At 38.1% G+C, this 15505-nt stretch overlaps 1 pseudogene; it reads left to right on the top strand.

Moving 5' to 3' along the window:
- Positions 1-11081: 11081 nt before the first annotated feature.
- LOC125185243 lies at positions 11082-13924 on the top strand (annotated as a pseudogene).
- Positions 13925-15505: the final 1581 nt, after the last annotated feature.

Here is a 15505-nt window from a genome sequence, read left to right as displayed (position 1 = left end):
CCTTCAGCATTGTCCAATCTCTCGTTCCTCGCCACAGCCATGGTCACTTGACGTCTAGAAGTCTGCCGGAGAAGTCATCGATCCACCGTTCCAGCCAGTTATCGTAGTAGTATAGTAGTATCATCGCCCGAAGTGGCCAAACAATCGTTACTTTGCTTTCTAGTTTAATTCTTACTTGTTTTCGTCGTTGGTTTTGTTGCAAACACTCATCGTTGTTGCCTTTTAAAATACTTTGTGAAGTTCCAACGCTTAAATTATGAAGTTTCTATTTCGTATGTCGCTTTGGTTCGAGTTTGCTTCATTCTGCCTAGGGAAATTAGATCTAGTTGTTGCTTTTAATTTCTAAGTGTTTTCTTATCTGGAGTTGTCGAATTGAAGTTGTAGTTATGTTTAGTCAAATTTCCGTGCGTGAGTTTCTTTTCTGCGCCGTGATTACCACCTTGCATGTCAGTCAGTAGAAGTAAAATTGCAGTTTCATCGTTTGTTCTAAGTTGAGCATTTTAATCAATGGATCTTGAGTTTGAGGTTATGAATCTGAATTCAGTTATGGTGTTTGTGTTCATATGATTTTTGTCAATACTTGGTGAAGAAGAAAACGTCAAAATCAACTTTAGTTTGGTCCACTTTTACTTTTAAGTTACTTTTGCTTTTGTTCCCTACTTTTCAGTTGTACTATCCAGACCTGTCAGAGAGCCCCCAGCCACCAGATATACCTTGTTGTTTAATTTTTCTCTTTTAGTAACTGTCTACTTTCCATATGCCTCTGAGACACCTTGTCCCCTATTTTCACGAACACCACCACATGCCTGTTATTTTCACGCCTACTAGTCAGTAGAGTACCACCTTTATTTCTTGCCTAGGTAAAATCTCAACCCAAGCGTAGTAGCTAACCAAAAACACCCAGGAAAGTCACCGCAGTTATCAAAACGTGTCCATCCTCGTGGGATTCGACCCTTACCTCCATTATACTAATCAGTAGAAGTGGATTGAGGAAACTTGTTTGAAGCCAGGTCCTGGTTGTCGTACCAACGACTCAGCTGGGTCAGAATCTCTTCCTGATCAGTTGGATACACACCAATTTACATACGAAAACCCGAGGAATGTACCTGACCAGAACCTTCAATACTCCTTCTAGGGAAGGTCGTACGCCACTAACAAAATTCCATAGTTATCTCATAAATATGTTTAAACATACGAACTTGCAATTTCACAGGATTATGGCTCCCACTAGGGTGGGTCGCGATAATATTAGAAACATGCTTCTAGTTTAAACAATTTACTGTTAAGAAGTCTAATCTAATGAACTTGCTATTTCGTAGGATTATTGCTCCCACTAAGGTGGGTCGCGATAATATTAGAAACTGCTTCATATATAGACCAATTTATGGAGACCATATACAACGCATTGTTGTAATTATCGCTTAGTTATTTTGAACATGGTTTTTGCATAATTATCACATAAGCAGATAAGGCAGATTAATCCACTTATAATAGATAATCACCAAATAAATAGATAAATCCATTTACTTCATGGTAATTAATCACACTGGATAATTATTGAAATTATTTAATAAATCTAGGGAGATTTAATTAAATAATTAGTTCTTTATCATTTTTCAAAATAAAAATTTCGGATTAGATAAATTTATCTTGGATAATGGTTATCCAAATTAATTTAGGATTTATCTAGATAGAATTGAATCTATCTAAATCCTCTTAGGATTATTCTAGATTTTACATGGATAAAATCAAATCCTAAAACTCAAGATAAACTGATCTTGGATTATCATTATCTAAATCATACCAGGATATTTCAGGATAGAAACAAATCTTTCCAAATCCATAAGATGAAGATAAAATCCAATCATTCTAAGATTTTTAAAAAAATCTTAGATTATTTAGAATAAGAAACTAGAATATATCATATCTATTAGGATTTATTCTAGATAAAATTAATTTTATCAAAATCCAATTAGATAAGGATTATCTTGTATTATCTTTATCCAAATTTATCTAGGATATTTTCTAAATAGAATAAATCTATTTATATCCATAAAATTAGGATAAAATAGAATTAATATTAATTAATTCAACTAGGATTTAACTAGATAGAACTAAATCTATCTTAAATCCAAAAGATAATTACAATACTGGATTAACAATTATCTAAATCTTCTAAGATATATTCTCGATAGATATAAATCTATCAATATCTATAAGATACAGATAAACTTAATTATCTAATTCAACTAGGATATTTTCTAAATAGAATTAATTCTATAAATATCCACAAGAAAAAGATAAACATGGATTTTAACTATCCAAATCTACTAAGATATATTCTAGATAGATATAAATCTATCAATATCTACAAGATATGGATAAACATAATTAAAATTTATCTTAGTCTATCTAGGATTTATTCACATAGAATTAAATCTATATAAATCCATAAGACAATAAATTAATTACTATCCAAATTTATATAGGATTTATCTAGATATAATTAAATATATCTAAATCCATAAAATAAGGATAAATTCCCACTAATCCATAATTTAATTATTTTAGATAATCCATATATTCAAATCATATTCTAAGTTTTATCTTGAATTATATCCAAAAATGAATCCAAGGATTTGGAAACCCTAATCATTTTGGAAACTGAATTCGCGGACGAGGTGATGTGACGTTGCGCATAGGGAAACCCTAATCTTGCGCCGTCGTACTCTCACTGAAAACCGCATCTCTTGCTGCCCGGAACTCAACCGAAACATCATCTCGGACAACGCTGCTGTTGCTGATCACCGCAAACTGCCGTTGCCGGAGATGTCGCTGCTTCAGCAAACTGCCCTGCATCGCAACAGCCTTCACCGCGCTGCTGCCCCGTTACTTCATATTCACGCCGCCATATTGGTCAAACAGCCCAACCCGATAGCTAAGGGCAGTTAGCGTCTTTCTCTCGTCACATCCGGATTGGACGGCGCAAACCGCCATGACTCCAAACAAATTGATTCGATTATTTCAATTCTTTAAGAATTGAATTAAATTTACGTGAACAAGTAATAATTCCTAACTCCAATTCACGTAAGCAATCACATAATTAAAAGGAATCATGACATTTTAGAAACATTTAGGAATCAGTTTCCAAAAACACGCCTCCAATACACGTATGCATACAATTGCAAAAGAAATACAAAAACGAAACATGTATTATGCAATCATTGTGACAACATAATGATTATGTAAACAGGAAAAAGAGAAATCACAGAATCAATTTGGAATTGATTCCCACCAACTTCGCAGCGCACATAATCACTATTCTTCGTAATTCGTCGTTTATCCAATTACAAAAAAAACAACAAACACCCAACGAAGAAAAATATGCATTCAAGCAATTCACGAAAACATGAAATTAATCCACATAATCAGAGCCAAAAATTGGCTCTGATACCAATTGCTGGGGATTGGTGCCCCTTGCACAGCGGAAGACATGCATACACAAATAAATCAGATCTACAGATCTATTTGACCGATTATGGGATTAATTATCTACATGTTAAACAAATCAAATTGCATTCAAGAACACAAATAAATCATGTTTAAGGAATTAAAACCCTAATTCATGATTTCCTACGGTTTAGAATTACCGATCTGATTCTCCAAAGAATCGTCGATTGCTTGCGCCTTCTCCACGAGATGATCTTCGTACTCAACCATAAATCTTCTAATCTGTATCCCGAACTCAGATTATGACCTTTGGGTGGGCAAAGCTTGTCAGAATCGAAAAGGGCTTGATTAGAAAGAAGACAGAATATCAGTTTTGTCAAAAACCGATTTTTCGTCCACTCCCAGAGGGGAGCACGAAAATTAATGATTAAAATTCAATTAAGTCTCCTTTCTAATCTCCTTTTATATTGAGTTATGGTGGGCCAGATTAGGGATCCATGGAGGTTGGACTTGGGCCAAACCTGTTGGACTTTTACTAATTAAATTGAGCCCCAATTTAATATAAGTCCAAACAGAATATTATTATCATCCACTATAGTATAATAATATTGACTGCCCGTCCAATCCCAAATTACGAGTAATCCGGGCTTTTACCTCTTTAATTTATTATTTCTCGTGTTTAAGATATAAATATCCATTAATTAATTTAAGTCTGCTATTTGACTTTAATTAATTAATATCTTTTTCCAAGAGTTGTCTAGTTCAAAATCTTTATTTATTATTCTAGAATAAATTCCAACCGGCCGGGTTTCTGAATAATAAAACCTTTTTCGAACACCTCTTGAGGATATTATCAAACTGGACTCACCCAGCACACGATTCATTGCAATAACAATACTAGCACCTCTAGACATTGATCACCACTACCCAAGATATCAGGATTCTTGGATTGCGAAAAATCCGCACCATTTGATAAATCAAAGTAGTGCATAATCAATATCGTATGCTCAATGTTATGTCAACAATGATTAAGAAATAACAATCACCGAGACCTCGTCTTTCGGTAAATAGCAAGAAAGACTTATCTCAACTGTTAGATCCTTCAGTGCTATACCACACCAGTGTCGTTTATTTCCTAAGGTAAGGAAACATGCGGACTGACACTGCAACCTTTCACGATAGGTAGCCAAAGCCTATCTAGGTTGTGAAATTCTATTTCTCTTCTACAAAGAACCGACTGCGTCACCTTCTGTGAACGTCGTTCACGACCAGTCTACTATGTAGAAGAATTAGACTTATTTGCTTCTTATACATTTAAATGTTTGAGAAACATCTTATAAATGCACAAGCAAACATCAATGCGATAAAATTACTTCTTCTCGCCTTGGGTTAAAAGTGGATTGTAGAATTTATTGTATACAAGCAATTCTATCCGTGCAACATGCTCGAAATATGCTTTTCAGTATACCAATCCTAACAATCTCCCACTTATACTCAAAATCATGGGCTTCGCCACAGCACCAGAATTGTCACAATAAATGGTGATGCTCTTGGGCAGATTCGTAACCACACCTAAGTCCATAAGAAAGTTCTTGAGCCATACAACCTCCTTTGCAGCCTCCGAAGCGGCCACATATTCGGCTTCCATGGTAGAGTCTGCAATGCATTTCTGCTTTACACTCTTCCAAATTACGGCTCCACCTCCTAAGGTAAACACATAACCAGAAGTAGATTTCCTCGAGTCTTAATCAGCTTGAAAGTCTGAATCAGTATATCCCAAAGGACAGAGCTCGCCTGCTTTGTAAACTAGAACATAGTCCTTGGTCCGTTTAAGGTACTTGAGTATGTTCTTTACTGCAGTCCAATGTCCTTGGCCTGGATTTGACTGATATCTTGCTACCATGCCAACAGCAAAGCAAATATCAGGCCTCGTACAAAGCATAGCATACATGAGACTACCAACTGCCGAAGCATATGGTATTCTTCTCATCTCTGCTATCTCAGATGCAGTCTTAGGACACATCTCTTGAGATAAATGGACGCAATGTCTAAAAGTTAAGAAACCTTTCTTGGCATCTTGCATGCTAAAACGACTAAGTACAGTATCGATGTAGGGTTCTTGGGATAAGCACAACATCCTTTTCTCACGATCCCTAAGGATCTTGATACCTAGGATGTGTCCCGCGTCTCCCATATCCTTCATCTCGAACTGGTTCGACAACCATGTTCGTACTGATGACAACATCTTTTTATTGTTTCCAATTAGAAGAATGTCATCTACATATAAAACTAAGAACACCACATTCCCTTTTTCTACCTTCTTGTACACGCAGCTCTCGTTAGGGCATTTTTCGAATCCAAACTTGTGAACAGTTTGATCGAAGCACTGATTCCATGATCTAGATGCTTGCTTGAGGCCATAAATGGCTTTCTTAAGCTTCCAAACCATGTGCTCTTGCCCTTAACGGCATAACCCTCGGGTTGTTCCATGTAGATAGTCTCCTCAAGACTACCGTTCAAGAACGCAGTCTTAACGTCCATCTACCACGCATCCCAATCCATGTAAGCTACTATAGACAATAGAATCCGGATCGATTTGAGCATGGCCACCGGGGAGAAGGTCTCGTCGTAATCGACACCTTCCTTTTGGGTATACCCCTTAGCCACTGGTCTTGCCTTAAAGACTTTAACCCGTCCATCGGGTCCTCGTTTACGTTTGTATATCCAATTACTCCCAATGGCAGTACAGCCTTCGGGTAGGACAGATAAATCGTAGACGTCTTTGTCTATCATTGGTTGTAGTTCCGAATCCATTGCACTTAACCATTGGCAATGATTGACATCCGCCTGCGCCTCTGCAAAATTCCAGGGATCTGGTACATTGTTGTCCGAGGAGTGATCCATAGATTCTCCCAAACCAATGTACCTTTCGGGCTCATGAGAGACCCTCCCACTGCGACGCGGCACTACAACATTAGGTGTAGAAGTTGAAGATTCGGGAATTGGTTGTACCATAGGTACTTGTTCTTGGTTAATGGAACTTGTGACTGAAGTGAGCTCTTCAAGAGCCACCTCACTGCTGGGTTTATGATTCATAACAAATACTTCCTCTAAGAATGTCGCGTGAGTACTCACAATGACTTTCTTGTCTCGGAGACTATAGTATTCATAAGCTTTCGATCCTTTGGGGTATCCTATAAACAAAAATACCTCTGTCCTTTAGTCTAGCTTAGTTGGATCCTTTTCCAAAACATGAGCTGGACACCCCCATATCTTGAGATGCTCTAGATTGGGCTTGCGCCCATTCCACAACTCATATGGAGTGGCAGGAACAGATTTTGACGGTAAATTGTCTAAAATATGGCTCGCGGAAAGCAAGGCATGTCCCCAAAACGAAATAGGCAGTCGTGCATAACTCATCATCGATCGGACCATGTTTAACAAGGTCCTGTTCCTTCTTTCAGCTACGCCATTCTGCTGGGGTGTGCTCGGCGCAGTCAGTTGGGATTCAATTCCCTCTACCGATAAGTAGTCTAAAAACTCGGCACTGAGGTATTCGCCTCAGCGATCAGATCACAGGCTTTTGATACGTTTTCCATGATGCGTCTCAACATAAGCCTTAAACTCCTTGAACTTGTCAAAAGCTTCAGACTTAAAGCGCATCAAATATACATATCCAACTTTCGAGTAATCATCAATAAAAGTGATGAAATAGCGAAAGCCGCCTCTTGCCTCGGTTGACATTGGTCCACACACATCAGTATGAATGAGTTCTAGTACTTCCTTGGCCCTATTACCTTTCACCTTAAAAGGTCTCTTAGTCATCTTGCCTTCCAAGCAGGATTCACACATGGAAAATGATTCAGTATCTAGTCCTTTAAGAAGGTCTTGATCCATGAGAGTTTGAATCCTCCTTTGGTTGGCATGACCAAGTCTAAGGTGTCATAAGTACGTTTCGTTCATTGAACTTGAAGGTTCTTTTCTTTTCTTTGAAATTTTTGATGCATTATTGATTTCTAATTTGCGATTATTAAATTGTGTAGATATGATCGTGTACAGATTGTTTTCCATGATACCACGGCAGATATAAGAACCATCTTTCTTAATAACACAACTGTCATTAAAAGAAACCGAATATCCATCATAAACCAATTTAGAAACTGAAATTAAATTTCTTCTAAAAGAAGGTATCAACAAAACGTTCTTAATAACCAAAATTCTATCACTACTAAAACGCAAATATACGTCTCCCACTGCTACAACCGCCACTTTAGTAGCGTCGTCCAGCTGGACTTCGATCTCTCCATCATATAGCCGTCTTGTCACCTACATTAAGTCAGGATCAAAACAAATATGATCAGTAGATCCAGTGTCTATAACCCAAGTATGAGATGAAGTCGAAGCCAAACAAGACTCGACAACTAGAGCTTGGTGCATACCTGTAACCTTGCCCTTTTTAGGGCAGTCTGGCTTCCAATGCCCCTTCTCTCCACACTTGAAACACTTTCCGGTTTGCTTCTTTCCCGACCTCCTCTTTCTCTTTCCCTTAGCTTCCTTAGGTGCGACCTGGTTCGTCACTTTCTTCTTTCCTGCGCCAGGCCTAGGGCCAGAGGAACGATGTGACGAACTAACCATCGCAGCCTTAGCTTGGTTCATGAGATCCTCTGCCGACTGAAGTTCAATCAACAACTCAGCCAAGGTGTAATTTCTCTTGTTCATCTCAAAATTGAGCTTAAACTGCTGAAAGCTAGGGGGCAGACTCTGAAGGATGATAGTAACTTGGGACTCGGCATCAATAAACACCTCCCAAAACCTCAATTTGATTGAGGTGTCTCATCATCTCGAGGACATGGTCCCGCACAGACGAGCCTTCCTTCATAGTCTTGCACATGATACTCCGAAAGGCTTCTGACTTAGTCGTTCGATTCCGAGTACCAAAGAGATTTGTGAGATTTTCTATAATCTCGGTGGCAATTGCCATGGCGGCATGCTGATGTCTAAGCACTGTTGACATGGAGGCCAACATATAACACCTAGCCATCTCATTCGCCTTATGCCACCGTCTATGGGCATCTCGCACTGCCTATGCGGCGTTAGCCGCCGGCACTGGGGGCCGTGGAGTAGTGAGCACAAATTTGTACTCATCAGCCGTGAGAACGATGTCCAAATTTTATTTCCATTCTATGTAATTTTGGCCCTCGAGTTTGTTTACTTTAAGAATTGCAGAAAGAGGATTGAGTGACATGTTGACGATTTAGTTTGCACTGCAAAACATAATATTTACTATTTGTCATAAACTCATGTGATGAAATCGAGGAGATTAACCATAAAACTTTTCAAATTCTCACGACTGTAAAATTAAAATTTTGTACCCTCAAGCAGAGGTAAATACGCATTAAAATTTTAACATTTTTACTGGTCACAACACCGACGAATAGTCCAGAGACCGCAGCACGGCATGGCCGCCAAATGTTGCCTAAGCACGACCATCAGATTTAGCATTACAGAATCTTGTTTCTACAACACACTCCCATAACAATGCTCATGTGCTGATAACAAGACCAAGCTATCTCGTAAATTCTGTTTGAACTTCTAAAACTTGTAATTTCTTAGGATTATTGTCCCCACAGCATGGATGGCGATAATATTGGAAGCTACTTTCTAGTCCATACTATTTACATTTGAGAAATCCACCTATATGAACTCGTTATTTCTTAAGATTATTGTCCCCACAGCATGAGTGGCGATAAAATTCAGAAATTAGCTTCATAAGTTGTGGACCAAGTGATGGAGACCATATACAAACTTAGTTCGTTATTATCGCTTAGATATTTAAGTTATGGTTTTTCATTAATTATCCTTAGCCTTAGCGCAGATTAAAGGCTTAATTAAATTATGTTGGTATTTAATTGACTGGATAATTAAGTCTTTTATAATCTTTCAAACATCTTATTAAAGGATAATATATTAATTACTAAAGTTTAATACATATTCATGTCTTCTATAAAATTTATCTAAAATAATTAATTATTTATATCTTTGACGGACATGAATAAATAAACTTAAATTAATTCCTTATTAAGATTGAGAAGAGAATAATATTATATTATTTAATGAAATCCTACATATCTATCCTAATTAGGATTCTAGATATATAATATAATTAGGAAACTATTAAATTATTCTTGTCCATATCATCTAGGAATAAAATATATCCATAGATATGGTCAATAATCTAAATATTCCTAAAATCTAGGAAAATCTTCCCAAAATATTTTATTTTCATTAAATAATAATATTTTAATGATATCTTTTAATTTAGGGATCAAATAATCATTAAACTAATATTTCATCGTTATCTCATCGTACGAGGTTGGCACGCACAACGAACGACAAAATTCCACCAGCGATGATCTCGCCGGAACGGCGGGTTCGCCGTCCAGCTGTCGCCGGCAGCCCGCGCGACGGCGCGGCTGCTTCCTATCTCCCACCGCGGCGCGAATACGCCGCTTCTCCCTCCATCGTTGTCGCCCATCGCGCGACGACCGCCGCGCTGCTCCGGCGACATGCTCCCTCCGACGGCGATCCAGCCTAAACCAGCGACAACCGCACGCGGCGGTGCAGCTCTCGGTTCGGCCACGCTCATCATGGAATCCACTTAAGATGGAATATTACGAGCAGCCACTACAGAAGTAATATTGCACTCTCCATCCAAATCCGAAATTATAAGTACTCCGGGTTTCCATTACTTGATATTTATTTCCCGCGCTTCAGATAGAAACATCCATTAAGATGGACTTAATTAATCAATATCCTATTTATTCCAAGAGAAGACTCAGCAAGAAAATCTTATTTATTATTCATAGAGTAATTAAACTCCAACTAGTTAGGTTCCAAATAATAAAACCTTATTTCAAGCTTCTCTTGAGGATGTTATCAAACGAGACTCACCTCGCGCACGATTCAACATAATAGATCCTAGCACCACTAGATATTAATCATCACTACCCAATATACCAGGCTTATTGGGTTGCGAAAAACCCGCACCATTTGGTAAGTCAAAGTAGTGCATAATCAATACCGTATGCTCAATGCTAACGTACATTGATTAAGAAATAATAATTTACAAGACCTCGTCTTTCAGTAGATAGCATAAAGACCGTCTCGCTGTTAGATCCATTCAGTGCTATACTACACCAACGTCTTCTTATTTCAGTAATGCTTAGAAATAATCGGACTGACATTGCAACCTTTCACGATAGGTAGTCTAAGCCTATCTAGGTTGTGAAATTCTTCTTTTTCTTTGTTCAGAACTGACCGTGTTACCTTAAAATGAACGACGCCCACAACCGGTCTACTAAAACAAAGACTTAGACTTTGTTAAGTTACTTATTCATTTAAACATGTAATAAAGATTCATTAAATATAAAACATAACAACATTATGACAAAAAAATCTGTTTATTCCTTCGGAAAATAAAATAAGATTTTTAACAGTATTCAATCACTCGAAAGATGATTTCTAGTATACAAACTCTAACAAGTTTCTGATATAACATGGTGGGTCACTCTAAATTTATTTTATTTCCTTTATCTTAGTGTTGAGAGTTTTACACAGCACGTAATCTATATTTCATTTCATGGCGCAGCAATTTGATGGCATAACTTAGCTAACTGATTGCTGAACACGCTCAATCTCAATCTCATTATAACAATGACGACGTCCAACGCTCTTTGCTTGTTCTTGATCATCTTTATATGTTCAACAATCAAAATCACAAGCGCCTCTACAGCTGCATACACCGCCACAGAATTAATCCTCCTAAGCTGCGGTGCATCAACAATCACAACCGACATCAGCCACCGGGTTGGGACAGCGATGAAGGTTCAAAAACGTGCCATCAAATGCCCCTTCCATCTCTTCAACTTCCGATGCTTCCACTATGGAACCTTCGGTCTACTCAGTCCCTTACAAGACTGCTCGTGTCTTCCACTCCCCTTTCACATACACTTTCCCCCTCAGTCCAGGCCAGAAATTCCTTCGCCTTTACTGGTACCCCAACGTTTATTCTGACGCTCATCAATCTCTGTTCTCCGTCACTGCTAATGGCTTCACCCTGTTTAGAAACTTCAGTGCTTTCCTTTATTCCAATTATTTAAGACGAGCTTCGTTTAAGATGGAGTTCATCCTTAATATTGGAGGAACCAAAAGACTTGATTTAACCTTCACCCCTCATCCAAACTCTTCTGCTTTTGTAAATGGTATCGAAATTGTGTCGATCCCTGATAAACTCTACCTTTCGGAAGAAGACGTGTCAATCAAATTTGAGGATGACTTGTTTTATCTCAACAGCAACACTGCTTTGGAAAATATATACAGGCTGAACGTTGGCGGCGCCGCGGTTCTGATCGAAGAAGATAGTGGGTCCACTCGCGGCATGTTTCGGGGCTGGAGTCCTGATGATGACTACATATTCTGCTGTGATTATGGGTGGACGCCGCATAATGAGCAACTTGTGATCAACTACACCGATCTTACTCCTCCCTATACTGCTCCGTGTATAGTACACGTATCTACTAGAATAATGACCAACATCAGCTTAAGTTTAGACTGGAGATTTCCTGTTGATTCTGGATTCTACTATCTGCTTCGCTTCCACTTTTGTGAATTTCTGGCTGGAGTTAGAAACGTAAACGAGAGAGTGTTTGATATAAAGATCAATAATAAAACAGCAGGTCTTCGAATCGATGTCATCTCATTGGCGGGTGGCCCCGATATTCCCATCTTCATAGACTACGTAACATGGGTTCCCGATGATGGTAATCGTGGAAAGGAAAACCTGCTGCTATCTCTGGTGCCTTCCCGTGGCACAGAACCAAAATTTGCTGGCGCTTTGCTAAATGGTTTGGAAATTTTCAAACTCAATGATTCGGAAGGAAGCTTTGCAGGATCCAACCCTGAACTCAAGATCGATCCACCGCCAAAGTCAGTAGCGTTGAACATGCCAGCGAAGAAAAAAGCCCGTTTTATGATATACACTGTGGTGGGGAGTGTTATTTTCTTGATTTTGGTGGTTGCAGCCGTGATTTTCTTGATTCACCGGCGGCAGCGGAAATTGAAGGATGCTGCTAAGAGTATCACCAAGTCATCGTGGGTTCCACTATCGACGCATTCAAGGTCCACTGCAAGAACAAGCAGCTCAGGCGTCTCCCTGCCTTGTGATATATGCAGATACTTCTCCATCAACGAGATCAAGACAGCCACCCACAACTTCGACGACAACTTCATCATCGGCAGGGGAGGCTTTGGCAACGTCTACAAAGGCCTCATCGACGATGCTGCTACCACTGTCGCAATCAAAAGGCTCAACTCCACCTCCAGACAAGGCGCTCGCGAGTTCCTTACTGAGATTGACATGCTCTCCAGACTTCGCCACGTCCACTTGGTCTCCCTCATCGGCTACTGCGACGACTACGGCGAGATGATCCTAGTATACGACTACATGATACACGGCACCCTCCGCGACCACATCTACAACTTTGCCATTTCGCCCCTAAGGTGGAAGCAGCGCCTCCAAATCTGCCTTGGCGCCGCCAGGGGACTCTACTACCTCCACACCGGCGCCAAGCGCGCCATCATCCACCGCGACGTCAATTCCACCAACATCCTTCTGGATGATAAATGGGTGGCCAAGGTATCCGACTTCGGCCTCTCCAAAGTGGGCCCAGCCGCAGGCAGTCAAACACACATCAGCACAGTTGTGAAAGACAGCTTCGGTTATGTAGACCCAGAGTACTACCGCACGCAACAACTAACTCTAAAATCCGATCTGTACTCATTCGGGGTGGTGATGTTCGAAGTGTTATGCGGAAGGCCACCAATAATCGCAACCTTGCCAATGGAGCAAGCGAATTTAGCAGAGTGGGCAAAATTGTGTTGTAAGAAAGGGACAGTTGATAAGATAATTGACTCCAATCTCAAGGGGCAGATTGCGCCTGAATGCTAAGCTTAGCATGCCTCAGAGACAAGGGGATTGATCGGCCATCGATGAATGGCATTGTTTGGAAACTGGAATTTGCAATGCAGCTTCAAGTGTCGGCAGAGGACAGAGGTGAAGGCAAAGACGATGGGTTCACAGCCATGAGCCCCTCGCTTCCATTACTCGGGATTGGTTCGTCTTCGTCTAACACGTTTTCGAGATCAAGGAGCACCGAATTTCTCTGAGCTCATCAACCCCTTGGGCCGTTGAGGTCAATTTTCGGTGTTCACCGTTGTATTTTACTCAATGCAAAATGGAGTAATTTTATTTGAACTTACTTTAATTTTGTTTACTGTGCTAGGACATATGCAGTATATTGTCATGTGGCCTAAATGAATAAATATGTTAACTATGTATGGAGAAGAAGATGTTTCCCGTCTACTCCTTCCCTCTGTCGATAAATATTTTATTTTTATCTACTTGGATTTTAATTAATTTTATGTTTTTATAAAACTAAAATTATACATAAAATTAGTGAAATGTGAGTCTTATTTATAAATTGATTTTATAATAAAATATGAATTAATTAAATTAATAGTATGTGAAGTCAACTTGTCAAAAAAATTAAAAATGGATTAAAACATTTACGGACAGTGAAAAAGACAGTGGAAAAAGAAAAAAATTACATTTAATGGACAGTCCTTCCTTTCAGCCAAAATTGACGCGTTTCTTTTGCACGGAGATCAAACAAAAATATGTTTATCGTCTTAAATGGAAAGAGAATAAAATATGATTGACAATAAAATAGTGTTAAATAGAGAATATCTTATTTTTGCAATATATAAAAATGATTCATAGTATATTAGAATTTCTAAAATGAAAAAATGATCTAACTATAACAGAACTGATAAAGTATTGAAATTTCTTGCAGTGGAATAAGTGCACATAATGCTGCCAAAGAAACACAATACTTCATCCGTTCCTGAAAATTTGTCACTTATTTTCATTTTAGTCTGTCCCTAAAAATTTGTCACCTTTCACTTTTATCATTTTTGGTAGTAGACTCCACATTCCACTAACTTATACCCACTCATATTTTATTTTAAAACTAATATATAAAACTAGGATCCATATGCCACTAACTTTTTCAACCCACTTTCTATTACAATTCTTAAAACCCGTGCAGGGTCAAATGGTGCCAAATTTTAAGGGACGGAGAGAGTACAAAATATCTCAATGAACGATCCACAATAATTTAAGAATACCTTTTTATGAAAGAAAAAACAAAACTTTGATGGAAAATTAAATTGAGCAATTTAATCCACAATAGTTAAAGAATCATTGTTTATGAAAGAAAAAAAATAATACCTTGATTGAAAAATTGAGCAACTTAATCTACAATAATTTAGGAATCCATGTTAACAAAAGAAAAAAACAAAACCTTGACCGGAAAATAGAGCAATTTAGTCCACAATAATTTAAGAATCCCTATTTATGAAAGGAAAAAACAAAACCTTGAATGAAAAATTGGATCAAGTCCGAATCATATAAAGGGTGACAGGTACTGTAATTGATAATGACGAATGTGTTGCAACTATGATAACGCGTAATGAGAATTGAGAAGTACTTTGTAGGTATAACAAGAAGAGTAAAATATATTTGAAATAGTAATCCAAACATTATGTCATAACATTTCAAGTATTTCGACACATCATCATTTTTCTATTTAATTAGTTTTTATTATTTAATAATAGTAGTTTTTATTATTTATTAAGTTACTATTATTATTCCAAAGAGTTTATCATTAGATCCATCCAAAAAAATTGTTTTATTATTATCTCGGTCCATAGAAAATAATTTAATTAAAAAAAATAAAAAATTTAATACAAAGTTAATAAAATTAAAACTAATATAAGAATAGAAAAAGGGGCGTTGAATCCCCTATTGTTCGGGAAATCACATTAAAAAATTTTGTGCTCAAAACGCGCACACGTCAATGATTGATAGACTCAATAATTCTTTGTACATATTTTTTGTCACGACCGCCCTTCTAGGGTTAAATAAATGCGGGCGATG

The sequence above is a fragment of the Salvia hispanica genome, chromosome 4 (assembly GCF_023119035.1).
Source record: "Salvia hispanica cultivar TCC Black 2014 chromosome 4, UniMelb_Shisp_WGS_1.0, whole genome shotgun sequence".
NCBI lineage: Eukaryota > Viridiplantae > Streptophyta > Magnoliopsida > Lamiales > Lamiaceae > Salvia > Salvia hispanica.
This window is presented reverse-complemented; position numbering and strand designations above follow the sequence as displayed.